Source organism: Mirounga leonina, unplaced genomic scaffold (genome assembly GCF_011800145.1).
Source record: "Mirounga leonina isolate KUSES-001 unplaced genomic scaffold, KU_Mleo_1.0 Mir_176, whole genome shotgun sequence".
Classification (NCBI taxonomy): Eukaryota; Metazoa; Chordata; class Mammalia; order Carnivora; family Phocidae; genus Mirounga; species Mirounga leonina.
Window position 1 is genome coordinate 1,505,465 of NW_023270454.1, and position 23,406 is coordinate 1,528,870.

Here is a 23,406-nt window from a genome sequence, read left to right on the forward strand (position 1 = left end):
AAGTTTTCAGTAGCTGATGATGGATATATGCTCTCTATGTTTCTCCAACATCCTTTCCATTTGGGGAAGGTCCTTCCCTCACATCATGAGACTCTTGAGAGACTTTTGTAGCAAACACCTATAGATGCTTCCCAGCAGTCTTTGCCCCCTTTGCTCTGCCTAAAGTCCTGAAATTTACACATATATCATGTGGCTCTGTGCTTGAGAGGGGTGCAGGCCCTTCACCAGCCTCTAGGGATGAAACCCGATTGCCCTCAGTCTATCCCAGCTCTCCCAGGCAATGACTGGTAAGGCAACAGGTATATAGTGCAATCCTGACCAATCCTGACCAACACAACATGGTAGGATGTCTGCTCAGGGACTCGTGGGAAGAGTTCTCCCAGGTGATTTTTAAAAAGAGAGAGAGAGGGCAAGGGTGAGAGAGAGAGAGAAAAGAGAAAAATACTTCCTTTGCAGCTTCAGGGGCTGGCTATGTGCACATCACCCTGGGCCTGCCTTAGCCATCTTAGAACCAAGTTGGGGGAAGGGGACAGCAGCTAAGCAGAGTAGCCAAACAAAACATATTTTGTAAAGTTTTTATTTAAATACGAGTTAGTTAAAAACATGGTAATATTAGTTTCAGGTGGACAATATAGTGATTCGACACCTCCATAAAACACCCAGTGCTCATCACAAGTGCGCTCCTTAATCCCCATCACCTTCCCTCTCCTCTGGTAGCCATCAGTGTGTTCTCTATAATTAAGAGTGTGTTTGGTATGGTGATCAACATAACATAATAACAATAAAAAAAAATAAGAGTGTGTTTCTTGATTTGTCTCTCTCTCTCTCTCTCTCTCTGTTTTTACCATTTGTTCATTTGGTTTGCTTCTTAAATTCCACAGATGACTGAAATCCTATGGATGGAGCTAGAGAATATTATGCCAAGCAAAATAAGTCAGTCGAACAAAATATTGAGATGGCAGCCATGAGTCTCTGATGGCCTCACTGAGCCACTGAATTAACCAACTCTGGAGCTGCTCTGCCTGGCAAGTCTTTTAAATGTGGGTTAAAAGGGCCTTGCTGTTTAAGTGGACTTCAGACCCCAGGATTTCCCTGGTTCCTCAAGTTTCCAGGGTTCAGTTGTTTGCTAGTTCCTTTTATTCCATGGGGTTCCCAGTTCCGTTTCAGTTTTCCTTTCAGCTTTCAAGCTTGCTGTCTTGAGTTCTGTCTCTTAAAACTAGAACCCTGACCGAGGTACTGTTTATAAGGAAAGGAAGACAAAACAAAGAGACAAATGTGTGCCAAGAGAGGAAAGGACAGCGGCAAACATGTCACTTAGATTAAAAACAAACAACCATTTATGTATATGGAGGTACATTAATTGCTGAAATTGAACTAATGAAAGAGACATAATTAGCTTCGGAAAGCGGAAGAAAGCAAGTTGATCTGCTAATGAGGTCTGAATAGGCCTCTCATTAGCCACATGGCTGGGGACTGGCATGAGGTGGTAGATGTCAGGGAAAACAAGAGGGAATGAACAGCCTGGCAGGCAGATGGGGACCCTTGTGTCCTGGTCCTGCATCCTCCAAGCGAGCTTCGTCCCCATGGGAATAGGGAAGCTGCCTAAAGAAAAGATCGCCCGGCGACAGAGGGTGGGCAGCACCGAGGACAGAGGTTTTCCCATGGCCCCTTCTCTTGCTCCGGTGCCCTGGGGCCCTCAGCACACTGCTTCTCAGGGTGATGTGCTTGGGTGCACCAGCCTCAGGACCAACTGAGGCATTTCCAGTCCCCATCCATACTTACTGAATTGGATCTCTGCATGTGAACTCCCCCATTTTGTCATGCAAGATGCCACCAAAATGTCATTAGGAAACTGATTCAAACCCCACATTAACTGGCAGTTTCACAGAAGCCCATGACAAAAGGGCGATATCGGAGCCAAAAAAGAAAATCTCTGATTTTGAAATCTCAGGCTCTGTGGCTTAGGAATGGAGAAAAACAGATATGAGGCATATAGTTACACCTCATGGATAAAAACTGTCCAAGAATGACAGCCAAGTACTTTTCTTTTCACTCAGACCAAGTTAGGTATACTTTCTTCAATTCTTCCAAGCCGCTTTCTATTACATTCTGTTAGAATGACTTGACATTGATTTTTCTATCTCCAGAGGCCAGCACAATGCCTGAGACACAGTGGAGTTCAATGAGCTCAACAAACATCAACAAACACTTCTAACACTCTCATGCTCAGCACTCTGCTAGATACTGTACACATATTAAATCATTTAATCCTTACAAGCATCTTGTTTACAGATAAAGAAAATAAAGCTCAGAGAGGTTAAGGGCCTTCCTCAAGGTCACACAGCTGGTAGAGAGTCAGGGAGCTGGCTCCAGAGTACACTCTTCTCACACTGCTCACCACTGTGCTCCTTCATATAACCCTTAGCTTCCCAGAAAAGGCCCTTGAGAAAACAAAATCTTGTTTCCAGGTTTTAATACAGCCCACTACTTTCACATTTTTATCAATGCTTTTTATGATTAAAATCCATATTCCTCAAAACATGTTTTAAAAGAGGCAAGGCGTGAAAGGCAGTAGGGCATCGTGTTGAAGAGTGTGGATTCTGGAAGAACCTTCATGGATTTGGATCTGGGCTTCAACAGTTCCTGTGTATTTAATTTTCTTATGGCTGAGTTCCCTCATCTGGTTATTAAAGTTGGACCTGTGGAAACACACAAAGCATTTAAAACAGTGTCTGGCACTGAGTTAGCAACACTAAATGTTAGTTATTACCGTTATCTAAATAATAATTGTGAGCCCTTCAAGTTTAAAGGAACTTTATGCAGTATCAACGTGCAACACAATGTGAGAGTGTTGAAACCTGGGGTAATCATCCCACCCTCATTTTGCCTGTTGTTACAATACAATCCACCCATGGTCAAGACTGGACTAGAGCAGAGTGGTGTAAACAGCCAGGTTTGACCATAAGCATGGATAATACGGAGTAGTAGAACTTTTCAATCTTCTGTTTGTGTTTTTTTTTTTAATAAAAATACAGGTTTTTAAAAATTGTACCTAATTTTTAAATAAATATACTAAAACAAGTCTTTTAAAAAATGAATAAAGAATTGTAATTTAATGTTCTTTTTATTGATTTCTGTTACTATCACAATCTTAACTCCTCTTACCACTGGACTTCAAATTAGTTTACAGAAACATATTTTTCTTGACAATATGGAAGACAACAACATAAACCCTAAAACCATACACATTTGCTGCCTTTAAGAATCTTATAATGTAATGTGTGGGGGACACATGGAGGGTTGGAAAGGAGTGAGGCTAAAGCAAGAGATAAGGCAAGCAGAGGGTAGAACAGAATAAATGATTTAAGGAACTTCTAAACGAAAAGCCTGGTGGGGAAGGAATGATCAATAAAGATTTTATAGAAAAGCTGTCATCTAGGGTAAGCCTTACAGAATCCCTTTGGATACCAACAGGTGCAGTTGGAAAAGTGCATCACAGATGGAGAGAGCAGTCTGGGCAGACTGTTTCGGACTCATCCAGAAACTGCTAACTAGTCTTTGCAGTTTCCTGCTAGCAGCTGTCCCCTGCCGTGGCTCAGCTGGGGTTGCAGCTAATTAAGGGGAGAGACTTGATGTCCCTTCTGGCTCCTCTGCTCTCTTTGTAGGACTCTATCCTCCTCCCTTTCTCAGGCTCTCTCTTTCTCCTCACCCAATCTGGGAATCTGAGTGATACCTCATGACCGATATTCTTTAATAAGAGGAAAATGTCAACTCCATATTAATAAGAAGGGAAGTATGTTTCCTCCCAAATAGTAGATCTGCAACGATTTGAATGCACATACACTATAAGACTTTCTCTCAGCAGAGAAATTTGTCCCTAGCAATTGGTATCATTTTTTCCCCCCGAAGTGATGAAGAGATAAACAAAGGCATATATTTCAGGGGCGGAGCAAGATGGCGGAGGTGTAGGAGACCTGGATTTCATCTGGTCCCAGGAATTCAGCTGGATAGGGATCAAACCATTCTAAACACCTACGAACTCAACAGGAGATTGAAGAAAAGAATGGCAACAACTCTCTGAACAGAAAAGCGACCACTTTCTGGAAGGTAGGACGTGCAGAGAAGTGAATCCGAGGCGAAATTCGGGAGGATAGATGGCGGGGGAGGGGGCCTCCATCGGCCGCTTCTGGCAAGTGATAGAGCCCCGGAGCACAAAATGGAAACTTTTACAAGTCAGCTCTGCTGAGGGACGTCGCTCCGGTGGCTAAGCTGGGGGTGGAACCCTCGCGGGACAGTGTGGTCTCAGGACCCTCAGGGTCACAGAAGGACCGGGGGATGTCTGAGTGTGGCAGGCTCCCAGGTATCGGAGCAGGGAAGCCGGCTGCAGAGGCAGAGCCCAGGCGTGGGCTCTCAGCTCGGGGTTGCCATAAATCGTGATCCACGGCACAGTCGGGCCACTGCTCCTCCAGCAGGGACCCAACAAGCGGCAGATCCGGGGAGACTCACCTTGTTCCCCTGGGAGGAGAGGTACAGAAGCACACCGCAGGGATCTGCTGGGTTTGGAGACTCCACACCAAGTTGGGTGCCAGAGACAGAAACGCGCGGTCACAGGCTGGGTGAGCACGGAGTGCGGCCGGAGACCGGGGAGACGGGAGTGACTGACGGTTTTTCTCTGGGGGCTCACTGAGGAGCGGGGCCCCGATCTCGGCTCCTCCAGGGCGGAGATTGGGAGGCCGCCATTTTCACTCTCATCCTCCAAAGCTGTACGGAAAGCTTGCAGGGAACAAAACCTCCTGAGAGCAAACCCAAGTAGATTACTTAGCCAGACTGGAGAAGGGCGGGGCAATTCCGCCTCCAGCAAAGACATTTGGAAACCACGGCAACAGGCCCCTCCCCCAGAAGATCAGAGAGAACAGCCAACCAAGACCAAGTTTACCGAACAATGAGAGCGGCAGAACTCCAGCACTAAGGGAATACTGCACATAGAATTCATGGCTTTTTCGCCATGATTCTTTAGTCTTTCAAAGTTAATTTTTTTAACAATCTTTTTTTTTTTTGAATTTTTCTTTTTCCCTTTTTTCAACCAACATCTTATCAATCCCTTTTTTAAAAAATCTTTTTTATTTTACATTTTTAGAGTCATATTCTACCCCTTCATAGTAGTTAACCTTATTTTTGGTATATATATCTTTACAGTCATATTCCATCCCTTCATTGTATTAACCCTTATTTTTGCACATATATAAGTTTTTCTTTCTTTAAAATTTTGGGAGGCACTTTCTTCTAAAAGACCAAAATACACCCAAAATCTAGTGTGTGGCACTGATCTGTGCACCAACCTGATCATATTTGATCATATTTGTTTTTTTTTTGTTTTGTTTTGTTCTGTTTTTGTTTGTTTTTATCTTTTTCTTTTTATTTTCTGTTTTCTTTTTTTTTCTTTCCCTTTCTTTTCCCCCAGTTTCAGGTCTTTTCTGATTTGTTTAGTGTATATTTTCTGGGCACATTGTTACCCTGTTAGCATTTTGTTCTCTCATTCATCTATTCTCCTCTGGACAAAATGACAAGATGGAAAAAATCACCTCAACAAAAAGAACAAGAGGCAGTACCAACTGCCAGGGACCTACTCAATACGGACATTAGTACGAGGTGGGAACTAGAGTTCAGAATGATGATTTGAAAGAAACAAGCTGGGCTTGAAAAAACCATGAAAGTTATTAGAAAAACTCTTTCTGGAGAAATAAAAGAACTAAAATCTAACCAAGTCGAAATCAAAAAGGCTATTAATGAGGTGCAATAAAAAATGGAGGCTCTAACTGCTAGGATAAATGAGGCATAAGAGAGAATCAGTGATATAGAAGACCAAATGATGGAAAATAAAGAAGCTGAGAAAAAGAGAGATAAACAACTACTGGATCACGAGGGCAGAATTCGAGAGATAAGCAATACCATAAGATGAAACAACATTAGAATAATTGGGATCCCAGAAGAAGAAGAAAGAGAGAGAGGGGCAGAAGGTATACTGGAGCAAATTATAGCAGAGAACTTCCCTAATTTGGGGAAGGAAACAGGCATCAAAATCCAGGAAGCACAGAGAACCTCTCTCAAAATCAATAAAAATAGGTCAACACCCCGACATCTAATAGTAAAACTTATGAGTCTCAGAGACAAAGAGAAAACCTGAAAGCAGCTCGGGACAAGAGATCTGTAACCTACAATGGCAGAAATATTAGATTGGCAACAGACCTATCCACAGAGACCTGGCAGGCCAGAAAGGATTGGCAGGATATATTCAGAGCACTAAATGAGAAAAATATAAAGCCAAGAATACTCTATCCAGCTAGGCTGTCATTGAAAATAGAAGGAGAGATAAAAAGCTTCCAGGACAAACAAAAACTAAAGGAATTGGCAAACACGAAACCAGCCCTACAAGAAATACTGAAAGGGGTCCTCTAAGCAAAGAGAGAGCCTAAAAGCAACATAGACCAGAAAGGAACACAGACAATATACGCTAACAGTCACCTTACAGGCAATACAATGGCACTAAATTCCTATCTTTCAATAGTTACCCTGAATGTAAATGGGCTAAATGCCCCAATCAAAAGACACAGGCTCTCAGACTGGATTAAAAAACAAGACCCATCGATATGCTGTCTGCAAGAGACTCATTTTAGAACCAAAGACACCCCCAGATTGAAAGTGAGGGGCTGGAAAACCATTTGCCATGCTAATGGACACCAAAAGAAAGCTGGGGTGGCAATCCTTGTATCAGACAAATTAGATTTTAAACCAAAGACTGTAATAAGAGATGAGGAAGGACACTATATCCTACTTAAAGGGTCTATCCAACAAGAAGATCTAACAATTGTAAATAGCTATGCCCCTAACATGGGAGCAGCCAATTATATAAGGCAGTTAATAACAAAAGCAAAGAAACACATCAACAACAATACAATAATAGTGGGGGACTTTAACACCCCCCTCACTGAAATGGACAGATCATCTAAGCAAAAGATCAACAAGGAAATAAAGACACTAAATGGCACACTGGACCACATGGACTTCACAGATATATTCAGAACATTCAATCCCAAAGCCACAGAATACATATTCTTCTCGAGTGCCCATGGAACATTCTCCAGAATTGATCACATCCTAGGTCATAAATCAGGTCTCAACTGGTACCAAAAGATTGGGATCATTCCCTGCCTATTTTCAGACCACAATGCTTTGAAACTAGAACTCAATCACAAGAGGAAAGTCAGAAAGAACTCAAATACAAGGAGGCTAAAGAGCATCCTACTAAAGAATGAATGGGTCAACCAGGAAATTAAAGAAGAATTAAAAAAATACATGGAAACCAATGAAAATGAAAACACAACTATTCAAAATCTTTGGGATGCAGCAAAGGCAGTCCTAAGAGGAAAGTATATAGCAATACAAGCCTTTCTTAAGAAACAAGAAAGGTCTCAAGTACACAACCTAACCCTACACCCAAAGGAGCTGGAGAAAGAACAGCAAATAAAGCGTAAACCCAGCAGGAGAAGAGAAATAATAAAGATCCAAGCAGAAATCAATGAACTAGAAACTAAAAGAACAGTAGAACAGATCAATGAAACTAGGAGCTGGTTCTTTGAAAGAATTAACAAGATTGATAAACCCCTGGCCAGACTTATCAAAAAGAAAAGAGAAATGACCCAAATCAACAAAATCATGAATGAAAGAGGAGAGATCCCAACCAACACCAAAGAAATACAAACAGTTATAAGAACATATTATGAGTGTATCCCCGCCTGTCACGAGGGAGACCGGGGTTCGATTCCCCAACGGGGAGGCACAAAAAAAAAAAAAAAAAAAAAAAAAGAACATATTATGAGCAACTCTCTACAAGCAAATTCGATAACCTGGAAGAAATGGATGCATTCCTAGAGATGTATCAACTACCAAAACTGAACCAGGAAGAAATAGACAGCCTGAACAGACATCTATAAGCACTAAGGAAATTGAAGCAGTCATCAAAAATCTCCCAAAAAACAAAAACCCAGGGCCAGATGGCTTCCCAGGGGAATTCCACCTAACATTTAAAGAAGAATTAATACCTATTCTTTCGAAAATATTCCAAAAAATAGAAATGGAAGGAAAACTTCCAAACTCGTTTTATGAGGCCAGCATTACCTTGATCCCCAAACCAGACAAAGACCCCATCAAAAAGGAGAATTACAGACCAATATCCCTGATGAACATGAATGCAAAAATCCTCACCAAATACTAGCCAATAGGACCCAACAGTACATTAAAAGGATTATTCACCACAACCAAGTGGGATTTATCCCTGGGCTGAAGGTTGGTTCAACATCTGCATATCAATCAACATGATACAATACATTAATAAAAGAAAGAACAAGAACCATATGATCCTCTCAATAGATGCAGAAAAAGCTTTTGACAAAGTACAGCATCCTTTCTTGATAAAACTCTTCAGGGTATAGGGATAGAGGTTACATACCTCAATATCATAAAAGCCATCTATGAAAAACCCACAGCAAATATCATGCTCAATGGGGAAAAACTGAGAGCTTTCCCACCAAGGTTAGGAACATGGCAGGGATGCCCACTATCACCACTGCTATTCAACATAGTATTAGAAGTCCTAGCCACAGCAATCAGACAACAAAAGAAATAAAAGGCATCCAAATCAGCTAAGAAGAAGTCAAACTCTCACTTTTTGCAGATGATATGATACTTTATTTGGAAAACCCAAAAGACTCCACCCCAAAACTGCTAGAACTCATACAGGAATTCAGTAAATTGGCAGGATAGAAAATCAATGCACAGAAGTCAGTGTAATTTTATACACCAACAGCAAGACAGAAGAAAGAGAAATTAAGGAGTCAATCCCATTTACAATTGCACCCAAAACCATAAGATACCTAGGAATAAATCTAACCAAAGAGGCAAAGAATCTCTACTCAGAAAACTATAAAATTCTCATGAAAGAAATTGAGGAAGACAAAAAGAAATGGGAAAACGTTCCATGCTCATGGATTAGAAGAAAAAATATTGTGAAGATGTCAATGCTACCTAGAGCAATCTACACATTCAATGCAATCCCCATCAAAATACCATCCACTTTTTTCAAAGAAATGGAACAGATAATCCTAAAATTTGTATGGAACCAGAAAAGACCCTGAATAGACAGAGGAATGTTGAAAAAGAAAAGCAAACCTGGCGGCATCATAGTTCCGGACTTCCAGCTCTATTACAAAGCTGTCATCATCAAGACAGTATGGTACTGGCACAAAAACAGACACATAGATCAATGGAACAGAATAGAGAGCCCAGAAATGGACCCTCAACTCTATGGCCAACTCATCTTTGACAAAGCAGGAAAGAATGTCCAATGGAACAAAGACAATCTCTTCAACCAATGGTGTTGGGAAAATTGGACAGCCACATGCAGAAGAATGAAACTGGACCATTTCTTTACACCACACACAAAAATAGACTCCAAATGGTTGAAAGACCTCAATATGAGACAGGAGTCCATCAAAATCCTAAAGGAGAACACAGGCAGCAACCTCTTTGACCTCAGCCACAGCAACTTCTTCCTAGAAACATCGCCAAAGGCAAGGGAAGCAAGGGCAAAAATGAACTATTGGGACCTCATCAAGATAAAAAGCTTTTGCACAGCAAAAGAAACAGTCAACAAAACCAAAAGACAACCGACAGAATGGGAGAAGATAGTTGCAAATGACATATCAGATAAAGGGCTAGTATCCAAAATCTATAAAGAATTTATCAAACTCAACACCCATAGAATAAATAATCCAATCAAGAAATGAGCAGAAGACATGAACAGACATTTTTCCAAAGATATCATCTAAATGGCCAACAGACATATGAAAAAGTGCTCAACATTGCTCGGCATCAGGGAAATCCAAATCAAAACCTCAATGAGATACCACCTCACACCAGTCAGAATGGCTAAAATTAACAAGTCAGGAAATGAAAGATGTTGGCAGGGATGTGGAGAAAGGGGACCCCTCCTACACTGTTGGTGGGAATGCAAGCTGGTTTAACCACTAGGAAAACAGTATTGAGGTTCCTCAAAAAGTTGAAAATAGAGCTACCATATGATCCAGCATATTGCACTACTGGGTATTTACCCTAAAGATACAAATGTAGGGATCCGAAGGGATACGTGCACCCCGATGTTTATAGCAGCCATGTCCACAATAGCCAAACTGTGGAAAGAGCCAAGATGTCCATCAAAAGACAAATGGATAAAGAAGATGTAGTATTTATATACAATGGAATATTATGCAGCCATCAAAAGGAATGAGATTCTTGCCTTTTGCAACGACGTGGATGGAACTGGAGGGTGTTATGCTGAGCGAAATAAGTCAATCAGAGAAAGACATGTATCATCATATGACCTCACTGATATGAGGAATTCTTAATCGCAGGAAACAAACTGAGGGTTGCTGGAGTGGGGGGTGGGGTGGGAGGGATGGGGTGACTGGGTGATAGACACTGGGGAGGGTATGTGCTATGGTGAGTGCTGTGAATTGTGCAAGACTGTTGAATGACTGATCTGTACCTCTGAATCAAATAACGCAATATATGTTAAGAAAAAAAAAAAAGAAGAAGAAGAAGATAGCAGGAAGGGAAGAATGAAGGGGGGAAATCGGAGGGGGAGACGAACCATGAGAGACAATGGACTCTGAAAAACAAACTGAGGGTTCTAGAGGGGAGGGGGGTGGGAGGATGGGTTAGCCTGGTGATGGGTATTGAGGAGGGCACGTTCTGCATGGAGCACTGGTGTTATGCACAAACAATGAATCATGGAACACTTCTTCTAAAACTAATGATGTAATGTATGGTGATTAGCATAACAATAAAAAATTTTTTAAATAAAAAAAAATAACTTCCTAAACAACTCACAAAGAAACAAAAACATTACATAGTCCTATAACTATTAAAGAAATTGAAGCTGTGTTTTAAAATCTTCCCACAAATAAAATACCTAATACAGTTTTACAGGTGATATTTTCCCAAACTTTTAAGCAATAGACAACCCTAATTTTATGCAAACATTTCCATAAAATAAAAAGAGGAGGCATATTCTCCAGCTTATTTATGAGGCCCCAATACTAAGCCATAGCTCTAATACTAAAACCTCACAAAGATGTTCCAGGAAAGGAAAAATCATGCTACTCCATTTTGAATATGGATGCAAATATACTTAAAATATTAGCAAATCTAATCTAAAAACGTTAAAATAATGCACCTTGACCAAATTAGCTTTATTCCAGGTATGCAAGGATGATTCAATACTTTGAAAATCAAGAAGTATAATTCACCACATTAAGAAATGAATAAGGGGGCTCCTGCATGTCTCAATAGGTTAAGCATCTGTCTTCGGCTCAAGTCATGATCTTGGAGTCCTGGGATAGAGCCCCTAATTGGGTTGGGCTCCTTGCTCAGTAGGGAACCCCCCTCCTTCTTCTCCCTCTCCTCCCTCTCCCTCCCTCTCCCTCTTCTTCATCCTCCCACTTCCTTCTCCCACTCCTTCCCTCCCTCTCCTTCATCCCCCCTCCCCCTGCTCATGCTCTCTCTCTCTCTCTCAAAGAAATAAATAAAATCTTTTTTAAAAATGTAATGAATAGGAAAAGCCATATAATTCTTCAATAAATGTAGGAAAAGAATTTGATAAAATTCAACAACCATTCTTAGTTCTCATAGTTAATAATAAATAGGACCTTCTTTAGCTCATAAAGAATTTTTATTTTAAAATCTAGGGAAAATATGATCATGTGTCATTTTTATAATTGTAATAATTATAATTACCACTTATTTTTCAGATTGCACTGGAAGTCTTTGGCAGTAAAATAAACCAAGAAAAATAAATTAGATTCAAAAAGATTTGCAAATGACAACCTAAAAGAATCTCCAGATAAATTACTAGAGTAAGAGAATTTAGCAAAGTTGCTGGATATAAGTTCTCTATCTATAATGCATTAGGAAACAATGAGAAAATATAAAAAGAAGACATCATATACAATAGTATCAGAGGATATCTAAGAATGTATCTAACAAAAGACATGCAAGACTCTACAAGAAAAATATTAAGAGATATTTTAAAGAATTAAATAAATGGAGAGATTGATAGATTTGAATATGTTAAAATAAAGAACTCTTATTTTTCACAATATTCTTTAAGGAAAGCGAAAAGAGTTAAAATAAGGAGAAGATATTTGTATTGCTCAGCCCCAACAAATGATTAACATACAAAATCTATAGACTCTTTCAAATCAATGGGAAAACCTCAAACACTCTATTAGAAAAATAGATAAACCACAAATAGACATTTCACAGAAGAAATACATGGCCAAAACTATAAGATGTTTTTGATCATAGAAATAAAAACTAAGACCACAGTTATTTAACAGACAAAAATATTTGAAAGTCTGACAAAATCAAGTATAGGAAAAGACATAGATCCACAGGATCATATATCTGTTGGGATTGATGCAATAAATTGATGCAACCACTCTGGATGACAGTTTGGTAATATTTCCTGAATTTAACCAATTATACATGCTATGAGCCAGCAACTCCACTCTTAACTGAATACTCAAAAGAAGTTTCTGAGGATGTAAAAAAGGAGATACATACAAGAACATTCATATTACCGCTCATCATAGCAAAACAAACTTGAAAGTACCCAAATGTTCATCAGCGCGAGAATGGATGAGCTAAGTGTGGAATGGTCACATGATAGATTATAAGCAATAGAAGTGAATAAAGTACATTAACTTGCAATGGTATACATAAATCTGAGCATTTTAATGTTAAGTGGAAAAGTAACCCCCTAAAATTATATAGATCTTTATATTTTTAGAGTCTAAAATAACTGAAATCAAAATAGGTTTTTAAAGACTACACATGGGTGAAATAAAAACAATTTAAAAAGCAAAGCAAGAAAATGATTAATACAGGACTCAGGATAGGTTTGCCTCAGATGGGAGGAGCAGGAGTTGAGGGAACCATATGATTGGATAGAGGTTATTGTCCATGGCCCAACTTTCATTAGTGTTGGTTTTGTGAATGCTCCTCACATTCTTAAAAATAACTAAGTAGGGGCACTTGGGTGTCTCAGTCGGTTAAGTGTTGGACTCTTGATTTCAGCTCAGGTCATGATCTGAGGGTCATGAGATAGGGCCATTTCAGGCTCCTCATTCAGCACAGTGTCTGCTTAAGATTCTCTCTCTCCCCTTCTGCCCCACACTCCCCCTGCTCTCTAAATAAATAAATAAATAAATAAATAAATAAATAAATAAGATTTCATGTTCCAGTGATGAGAGTGAGTGATGTACTAAAGATATGAATAATCCAATTCTGTGCACCTAAGATCCATAGAGAGATTAAAAATAGGAAAAAATGGGAGGACAAGGTAATTTGTTGGAGATACTCCCATATGGGAGGAGGTCACTTGTGCAGAGTAAGAAAGAAGATGAAAAAGAAACAGTAAAATGGAATAAAAGAAACAAGTGAAGTAGAAAGTAAAGAAGTAAATAATAGGTGTGAGGGGGTTTTCCCATCATCTTTTGAGTGACAAGATGTTTTGTATAAGACATTTGTGCATGATCCACGATACCGATGAGCCACTCTTGCCTTTCATGGGAAAGGCAGTTAACATGGAAATGCTCTGTTCTATTATAAAGAGATATTGCAAAGTTGAACTCTGTTTCTAGGGCAGCTTCTACTAGAAGGCAGTTGCTAAATGTTTCTAGAGGGAACCAGCTGTGGGAAAACTATTAATTAGCCCCAGTCATTATATGCAGATTAAATTGGTTAACTCAATATAGAAAGCAGATAGAGGAGTTGGAGTGATGTGCTCTTGATATCGCAAGAAAAGCATACAAGGTTTTTATTGTTCCCAGTGGACTACAGAGGTTTTTAGCTAAGAGAAAGCTCAAAGTAGCATCTGACTAGGAAATGAGACTGGATATTCCTTGGTTTCAGGAAGAAACAGCAACACTACCCCTGAAGAAAGAGGCAAATTGTCAACTGAGAGATGTTTGAAAGACTTTAGAGTCCCAGTCTCATAAAGTCAGGCTGTAGAAACTGGTAGAACATTAACAACCATGATAAAATTTGAAGCGAGTTGAAACCATAATATAGGTGGTTATTTAGAAGAATTACAGTAAAGACTCGGTCAGAAATTATGTTTAAATGTACTGTATGGTGACATAATATAATAAAATACAAAAAAATTTTTTAAATGTACCACATAATTTTTTTCATTAAAAAGATTTCTAAACCATCACAAACTTTTCCACCACCAAAACTAGAAAGAGTGACTTTGAACCCCTAGGTGTCCAAGGACACAGGAGTGGCCCACCACAAGTAAGGTTCTCTTTGAAGTTCCATTTTTAATCTTAAAAAAGTATATAAGTTTTGGATTCTACTATATATATATCCAGATTTGTTTCAATAGAAAAATATTTTAAATGCCTTATGATTGAGCAAAAATAAATGTTTCCAATTTGTCATGTTCATACTAAGGTCTTGCACTCCTGGCTCATTAACACATACTCCATTTTGAGAAGAATCACCATAATTATCCTCCTTTTGTTTCAAGGTTTCCATGTATTTCTGATATGTACTTGGAAATTCAAAAACATAATTTTTAGGAGGTTCAGAAACCTAGAAATGGACGCTCCTGTTTATTTTGTCTGCCCACTACTTTCCTCAGTTATAAAACGGGGACACTCAGACCTACCTGCGGCAGAAACGTCTCCCTTCTCTTGAAGACACAACTAGACTCTTTCCCCGCATCCCTGGCGGGTGGGTGTGGCCACACGGCTGAGTGCCGGCCAAAGGGAAGAAGGGACGCCTCTCCCCGTCCCGGGGTGGGGGAGTAAAAGGCAAAAGCACAAAAAGCGCCACTGATGGCTCTTCTCTTCCTTCTTCCACACCCAGGACCCCTTGAGTGGAGATTGCGCGACCGTCATCAGCCCAAGTCCTTGAGTGCAGAGAAAGCCTCCTGACCCTGGACTCTACACACTGGTTTTCCTGGGCAAGAAGTAAAGCCATGGAGATATCCACGTTTATCTATTACAGAACATTAAGCATTACATGAACTAATACATACCTCCTGAAAACGTGGTAAGGGGTGAAATCATTCACGTTAAGTAATTAACACCGAGAGTATCATGGAATGTATGCTTCTGTCAGTTTGAGGCCACAGGACCCTGGAACTATGCTGCCATCCCCTATCAACCTTAAATTGCAGGGTAAGGTAACCACAAATAACAAAGTCATGGAATCAAGCTGTCACAAATTGGTCTCCACGTTCCTAAAGCATTTGGAGTGTGTGGATCGACAGGAAAAAACAGGAAGAAATAAAGGGGAGGAGAATGTAACCCGAGGCGGAAAATCATATTCAAATATATTTGCAAACCTAGTTTGGGCCCAAAAGGGTAGTGAGAAAGAGAAGGGGCTTTTGCTGAGATCTATTATATGCCAGTTGGAGAAATAAGCAATTCACACTGGTTGTCTCATTTCTTCTCCGGAATAATCCTGCAGGTACATATTATTTTCTTCATTTACAATTAAGAACTGACGCTCCAAGAAACAAGATCTCACAATTTATAGGCAGCAGACCCCGATTCAAACATGAGTTAGTCTGGTTCAGTGTCCTTGCTCTTTCGATGTAAGATGTAAGCATTTAACCTTTCAACGCCTCCATTCTATGCTGAAGGTAAGCCAACCCTTCGAGAGCCTGTGATGAAACAAGTCATTAAGGGAAGTGTTAAGTGTGATGCAAACACAGAGGCCATTTAAAATGGGCTCTCCCAAATGAAAGCTGGGACCGAGCCCCCTTTCAAGAGGGCCTCTTTAAATGGCCAGCTGCTGGAGAAGAAAGGCTTTAAAGGAAGCACCTTTCTGCTGGACTTGCAAAACTTCAGGTTCATGAATTCAAGAGCAGATTAAAGAGGAGAAAACGTTTTAGACTGCAGCCTCAGGAGCTTCCTGCGGGTCTCCGGCCAGGAGGTTGGCTTTTCCACTTGTGCAATTAAGCTATACTATCCAGCCTCACTCCCAGGTTTTCAATTAATCTGCAATCATGAATTTAATGACTAAAATACATTTTCAAATTGAGGTGCCTGCTGGCCAGGTCATCTCCCCTCCCATGTCTGACAGCAAACTGTGCCAAGGAGACGTGGGATAGAAGGGGCCCCTCCCACCCCTTGCCCCCCGCCATCCCTGGCTAAAAGGAATGCCCAGTGGACAGGAGCTGCCTGGGAGGGAACACCTCAAAATACTAAGTCACAGATGGAAATTGCTACTTGGGGCACATCCTTTGATTTTTGCTTCTAAGTGAAAGTTCATGACGCGTCCCAGCCATATTATCAGTAAGGGCATTAAACTTGGGCCAGGAAGCACTTCATAAAGAGCAGACACTGTTATTTAGAAGCAGGTTGACCCTGGAAATTTAGTGCCTCTCTCTCAGTTTGCTCATCTGGAAAATGAAACTAATAGGACTGACCCTGGGGTCACAGTGAAGAGTAAATGAATGTGATAGGAAGTCATCACAGTGTCTTATTCTCCACTGAGGGGCATGGGGAGATGGCACCATGGTGAGAGCGTGAGTGGCCAGTGTACAAAGTACACTGAAGGGGATGGGGAGAAAGGAGCCCACTGGCAGGAAGGAAGTGAAGAGGGTGGAAGAGGTGCCTGGCTGGGGAGTTGAGATACTCCCTGAAGGAAAGGAAGGAACAGGGCTGGATAATGAGATGTAAGAAAAGGCAGAATGAAGCAGGCAGACAGAAGTAATGTTGGGGGTTTACCCTGCCCTGTTGCCAGCTTCTGCACCATCTGCCCATTACAGATGCACAAAGGGCCCTAATGCAGATGCTGGGCGTACAGATGGGCCACAGAATGCTCCAAAACCCATGTAGAGCCTGAGGAGTTTTCTTCTTTTCTTTCTTTTTTGGCAAAAGGGCCTGACAGTTTCCGTCCCCTGGCCAACCTCCCTTTATCTCGAGTGTGCAGGGAAATGTAATCAGCTAGCTTTAGGAAGTAGCTGGGAACTCTGGAGACCCGTAACCCAGGCCATTCACCTTAGCACAGCACTGCCCTCGGCACTGCGATTTATGAAGGAAAGAAACAGGATTTGAATGCATGGCCCCAGGGGAGGACAGGGGCCTAGAACGCCTGCCCAAGCACAGGGGGCATCAGATCACTGAGCCTCAGACTCTCAGATTTCCAAGTCAGAACCGTGGGCCGCGGAGAGGAAGGTTTGGGGGATTTGATTCTAAGAAGGATGAGGCTACACAGGACAATACTGGAACCCAGTCAGGGACTGGGAGTCAGCGAGGGAGTCCCAGGGTGCGTGTCGCCTTGGAGAATACTGGTAAGTCAGGCCAGGAAAGTGCACAGTGACCGTGGGATGTGGTTGCCTTGGCTGCCAGCGACACTGTGCCCGACGCTTGGTTAAGGACCATTGTCCGGAGACAGCACACTTCAGCTGCGTCCTCCCTGCTGCTGGAAGAGGTTATAAGTTACATAGACTATCTTACTGAAGTCAGAGTGCCCTCTGTGGACCTCTAACTCAGGCTGTAGGTTATCTGCTTCTGGATTTACCATGCTTGAAATGGGGACTCAATTTCTTTAAAAATCATCTCCCCCGAGAAACATAGTTCAGATACCAGGAGCATCAGAGGAAGAGATACCATGGCTGGGGAGGGGAGGGAGTGAATTCTTGTTGGCCTTGTGTCTCAAACCTACAGGTAGGTATCCAAGAATATTGGCCTTCCTTCATTCATTCAATAAATATGCATCGAGAGTCTCCTCCATGACAGTTTCTCTGCCATATATGCTATGAAAGAAAGAGACAAATTTCCTGTCCTCAGAGATCCAGGAAAGCAAATATTAAGCTGGAATGACACAAGATTGTGAGTGGCCTGCCCAAGCATATGGACTCCAGAAAGTGATGGTATGCCACAAAACGTAGGACAGGGAGGCGGTCCTAAAAATCGTGTAGCACAAATTCATTCCCCAAATACAGAAAGCAAGGCCGCAAAAGGAGAATCTAGGGAGTATAATGTCATGCAGATGTGAAAGGATGAAGATGCTCCCAGGTATTATCACCTGGCCGGCCTCAATCCCTGAGAACTAAAGGAGTTGGAAGCTTTTGAGTCTGAGTCTTGGCTCTTCCAAAAACCATCACAAATGACCTCAGCCTGAAACGATTCCTCCCTTCTCTGCGTTTAAAGCTCTTGATTGTCTGGGCTACTCAGATCTAATAAACCATATTCTGGCCAGAGTGTACTGACGAGACACATCTCTTACGTAAGAGCTGTTTGGCTCCCTACCTCCTGCTAACCTTAGGAGCTATATAGTTACTCAATCCCCAGATGTAGTCTCACTTCCCTACAGAAGAGGAAGTTACTATTATTCTCAGAGAGGCAAACTGTGAGGACCACTCAATCATTGCCCCAAAGATCTTTGAGGTAATCTTGCTGCTGGACCCCCATTCAAACCCTGGACCACTATTCCTCAGAGACTGGGCTCCAGCTTTTGCTCTTTAACATCATATCTCATTTCTCATAACCCAGGACTGGGTTCTACTGATCCCCTGGGACTATGCCTGACATGGACTGAGGGCTAGATTTCCCTTCCCCGAACTCCTACATCCTGGAGATGGCTAGCCTGTTGCCTGCCCTCACCTGAGCTGGCCATCACAGTCTCTACCCCTGCACCAAGGATCAGCCCTCTGAGCCTGGTCGGCATAGATGCCCCACCTCAATGTCCGCTTGGATTTCTGGTTAAGTAACTCATGTATCACCTGCCCTCTCTCCTCATCCTCTAATCTCTCGGTTTCAGATCACTTTCACATTTGTAATTCTCTCTAGTTACAGACCCATAGCTAACACCAACCCTCCTTGGAGTCTCTGTTCTAGCTGTTTAGCAACATGCCCTTCTGGGACAAGGCTGCATCGTGGTCTTTGTGTTCCTCTGAGGGCCCCATAAACAGTCAATTCTCAGTGGGCCTTTGAGTGGTGGACAGGTCCTTCCCATGTGGTTCCTGAGGCAAGGGCACAGTGAATGACCTGACCAGCCTCTCACTGCTGTGATGACAGCACAGGGACCAGAGCACCCATGTCTCCTGTACCTGCTCAGCCTGGACCATCCTCAACTCCAACCTGGGCCAAGGCTCATGCCGCCAACCCTTAGCTGCTCTCATCTCAGGAGCTTGTGAGGCAGAGGGACACTGCCAGTTCTCCAGAGGAATAAAACATAAGTAACGATGCTCAGGTTTAGCATTTTTCACTCATATTTCTACTACATCCCACTCTCCCCTCCTGCTTTTCTTCTCATCTCCTCCCCTTCCACCCCTCCACCTGCAAGGAAGAAAATAATAACACATAGGAAGGCTAATTCTAAGGTTGTGCAGTCCCAGTGTGCATCCGGGTTCACCTTCAATCCTGTTATTTTCTCCATGTCTATCTTTGACAAGACTGATGACATTTACGTTTTCCAAAAGCTTCAATAAGAGCCACTTTAGCAGCAATCACCTCCACCTAATTTCCTCAGTCAATTTTTTTTGGCTTAAATCACACAACAGAACTAAGGCCTGAGCTGTTCTGACAACTTGTCACCGAATAGGGCTCAGCCCAAATGGGCTGTCTTGAAACCAAGGACAAAAGAGAAAAAATGGACTAAGTGGCCTGAAAATGAAGTGGAATGGCTGGAGGAAGAGAGGAGATTGGCATGAGTCAATTCGGTAAAGTTCTAGAATAGGTAACTCAATACTGTTTGGGGCCCAGAGCAAACAGAAAATGTTCTTATTTCTCTAGACAGAAAGTAACAGGGTCTGGGGCTGGAGGGAGCCAGTTGCCTCATTGCCCATGGGAGCCTTCATCCCAGAGAGGGGAGGTGGCTGGACCTGGCAGCTTCCCCGGGGAAGGTGTGTATTCCATTCTTTCCACATGACTCTGGATAGAAGGATTAGTGTCCTGGTGAAACTGAGGCCCAGATGTTTTGCCCAAAGCTGCCCAATGACTCAGCATGGAGGAAGGACACTAGATGAAACATTGCATCCATTTTTAAAATAAATGCATTTATTAAAGATATATGTATATATCTTTATATATCTATAAATGCATATATATCTATAAATGCATATATATATATATATATGTAAAACTATTCAAAATCTAAGCACTCACCTCAATTAATTTTCACAAGGTAAACTCACTCACTCATGTAAAACCAAGGTAAAAAAAAAAAAAAAAAATCCAGTAAGCTCCGCTCAGCTCCCTTTCAGTCACTAATTCTCCCAAAGGTATCATCACCCTGATTTCTAAAACCATGGATTAGGTTTGCTTATTTCTATACTTTATATAAAGAGAATAATAAAGTAAATGTGTGCTTTTCTGCATCTAATCCATGTGTTTAGATATGGCAATAAGCAATGTATAGCGTTCCATTGTCTATCACAGATTGCTTCCCTGGCACACTTGACGGACACCTGCGTTATTTCCAGTTTGGGACTCTTGTAAGTAATGCTACAATGAACGCTCTTTATGTCTCAGTGCACATGAGTATTCATTTCTGTTTGGGTACGTCTCTGGGGGTTGAACTGCCAGTTCATGCGGTGTGCATACAGTCGGCTTCAGTAGATGCTGCCCACCAACTTTCTAAAGTGTTTGTATCACTTTACCTTCCTGTCAGTATGAGAGTTCCAGTCACTCCACATTCTCTCCAACACTTGGTGCTTCATGTTAACCCCTCCGGTGATCGTATACGGTTTTACTTTGCATTTCTCTGATATCTAAAAGTGTGCACCTTTTCATTTGTTACTGACTGGATACCTTTGTTAAGGCTTCTCCTTATTTTTTCTACTGAGTTCTCTGTCTTATTCTCATTGATTTATAGGAATTCTTTATACATTCTGGAGACAAGCTCCTTGTTGGTTATATGCACCCAGACAGAAAGTGAGACATACCACTTACCAATCTCAACTCCTCACTCTTTTCCTCATCCACCTCCCGGCTTTGCTTAGAGCCTGATGTCACTCGCCGCATTCTCTCTACTCTCATCCCAGGCTCCCACAAACATCTCACACTCTGTCTCACCTCCACGCGGTCTGGATGCCGGTACCTGAGCATCCCCTCCCAGAGGCACCGCCGTTATCAGCAGACAGACACCTACTCACCCAGTCCTCGTGCTCCGGCCTTGGGCTACACGCCAGCCTCAACACAGCCCCAAGGCTCACCCATGACTGTGAGCTCAGAAGGGACCAGGGTTTAGGTGGAGGTGAGCTCTGTGTTGGGGGAGGCAGAGTACTTTCATCTTCTATGAAGCATGACGATAGCATGGGGACCAGTAGCAGTATCAGTGGGAGGGTTTTTTCAGAATCCAAATAACAAACACCTGAGAAAAGATCCACCTGCACAGAACAGCTGTTTTTATAAGTGAAAAGGCTGCTGATTGGCTGGAAGTCAGGAAGCCAGGATCCTGTCTCATCACTGCCCAGGGTGACCAGCCTATTTGGGTTTCCCCAGGATGGTCCCAATTTTAGCTCTGAAAGTCCTGCAATCTGAGAAACCCCTCAGTGAGAGGGCAATTGTTCACCCAGTTGCTGCCTCTAAATAGCTCTGTGTCTTGGGGGAAAATACTTTCCTACTCTGAGCTACAAAACTTTTGTCTATAAATTGAGTTGGGAGTAAGATAGTAGATTTTTTCTTTTCTTTTCATATCTGACTTCTCGTTATTGTTGTTCTAGAATCTTCTAGTAACATACAATCAAGAGATAGACACAAAAATTCCATCATGGAGGTGGGTGTATGCCCATCTCTGTGTTAACATTTCCCAAATAATAATGGCTACCAAGTACTGAATGCCATAGTGTGCTAGGCATTGTGCTATCTGTTCCATGTTCACAATTTCCTTCAACCCTCATGACATTCCTGGGATATAAGCATTACTGACACCGTTTCACTTACATATGTGGAAATAGAGGCTCAGAGAGTTGGAGCACTGGGACCAATATAACACAGCTAGTCAACAACAGGCCCACAGTTTGCCCTTTTCCAAAGTCCCTGGGCTTAACCTTAGCATGTCACACCAACTCATGTCTGATTGCTCTGGGCTTTCAAGTCACTTGTGAAATGATGCTCTTTTACTTCCTCCCTACGCCTGTCCCTGGACAAGGTGGCTTTCATATGTACCATCTCATCTGATCACTACCTGAAACAGTTATCATGCAATCAAGGAAGAGCCTTGAAAAATTAAAAACTTTCTCTAAACAAAAGCGATTGTTATCAATAATGCCTGGAGAAAGCCAGAGCGTGTTCACATGGTTTGGACAACTAGGATGTGGCAGGTCTGAAAAACTGCTTCCTCTCTCAAATAAGCTTTCTAAATTTGATGTTCCATGTGCCTAAAGAGACTGGAAACTCATCTAGAAGGAGAAAAGAAGATATGAGAACAAAAGAGAAAGCCAGAGCCAGGGGACCCAACAACCAGTTTCCAAGAGTCTATTCTTATCAGCATGAGAATTGACTGAAACATAAAGATCTGGACATTTATACTGTGTTTTCTAGACTGTTCTCACATCTCAAATGGTATGAAAATCTGTATCAGACCATGTCTGAATATGGAGATTAGAGTCTAGTCATTGAAAGGCTAGACAAGCCTTGGTCCAGATATCAAGAAACAGAAAACAACAATACCAAAAACAGTAAAAATCAGGGTAATAATACAACAAGAAGAGGTGGGTGAAAAACCAGCAGAGGGGGCTACAGATGGTCCAGGACAGGCCCATGCCCGAGCTGTAGATTCTAAGAGGACTCCAAGAAACTCCTCTTGGGGTCTTGATGAAAGTACAGAACTTTGTCTACAGAAAAAAATGTACAAATGTAAAATCACATACACAGAATGTTTCATATGACACAGGATGTCCAGAGACCCAAAGCCTAACCCCAGAACCTCTAGCCATCACCAACCCTCACTTTTAGGAGAAAGAAACTTTAGATCCATAAAGGTCTGGTGGCTTCTCAAGATCAGCAAGATGGTGGGCAGCTTTCCTGTCTCTAGACCAAAGCTATTCCTATGGAAGGGGGTGGAAGAAATTCCCATCTTCAAGGCCAGACTCTGCATCTCTTGTACTCACTGTACACACCACATAACTGTCCTCAGCCTTGCTGTCCATATTGGAAGTTCCACTATGCCCCTGATGTTCCCACCACGATGGGTGTGTGTTTCTGGGTGATTCTTCACCATGAAGACCTATTAGGGCTCAGAGACACTGAGCTTCCTCTCCCAAAGCTAATGGAGTCTCCCAAGCCCTTGCATGAAGATAAAAATTAGGAACAAACAGCAAATTCC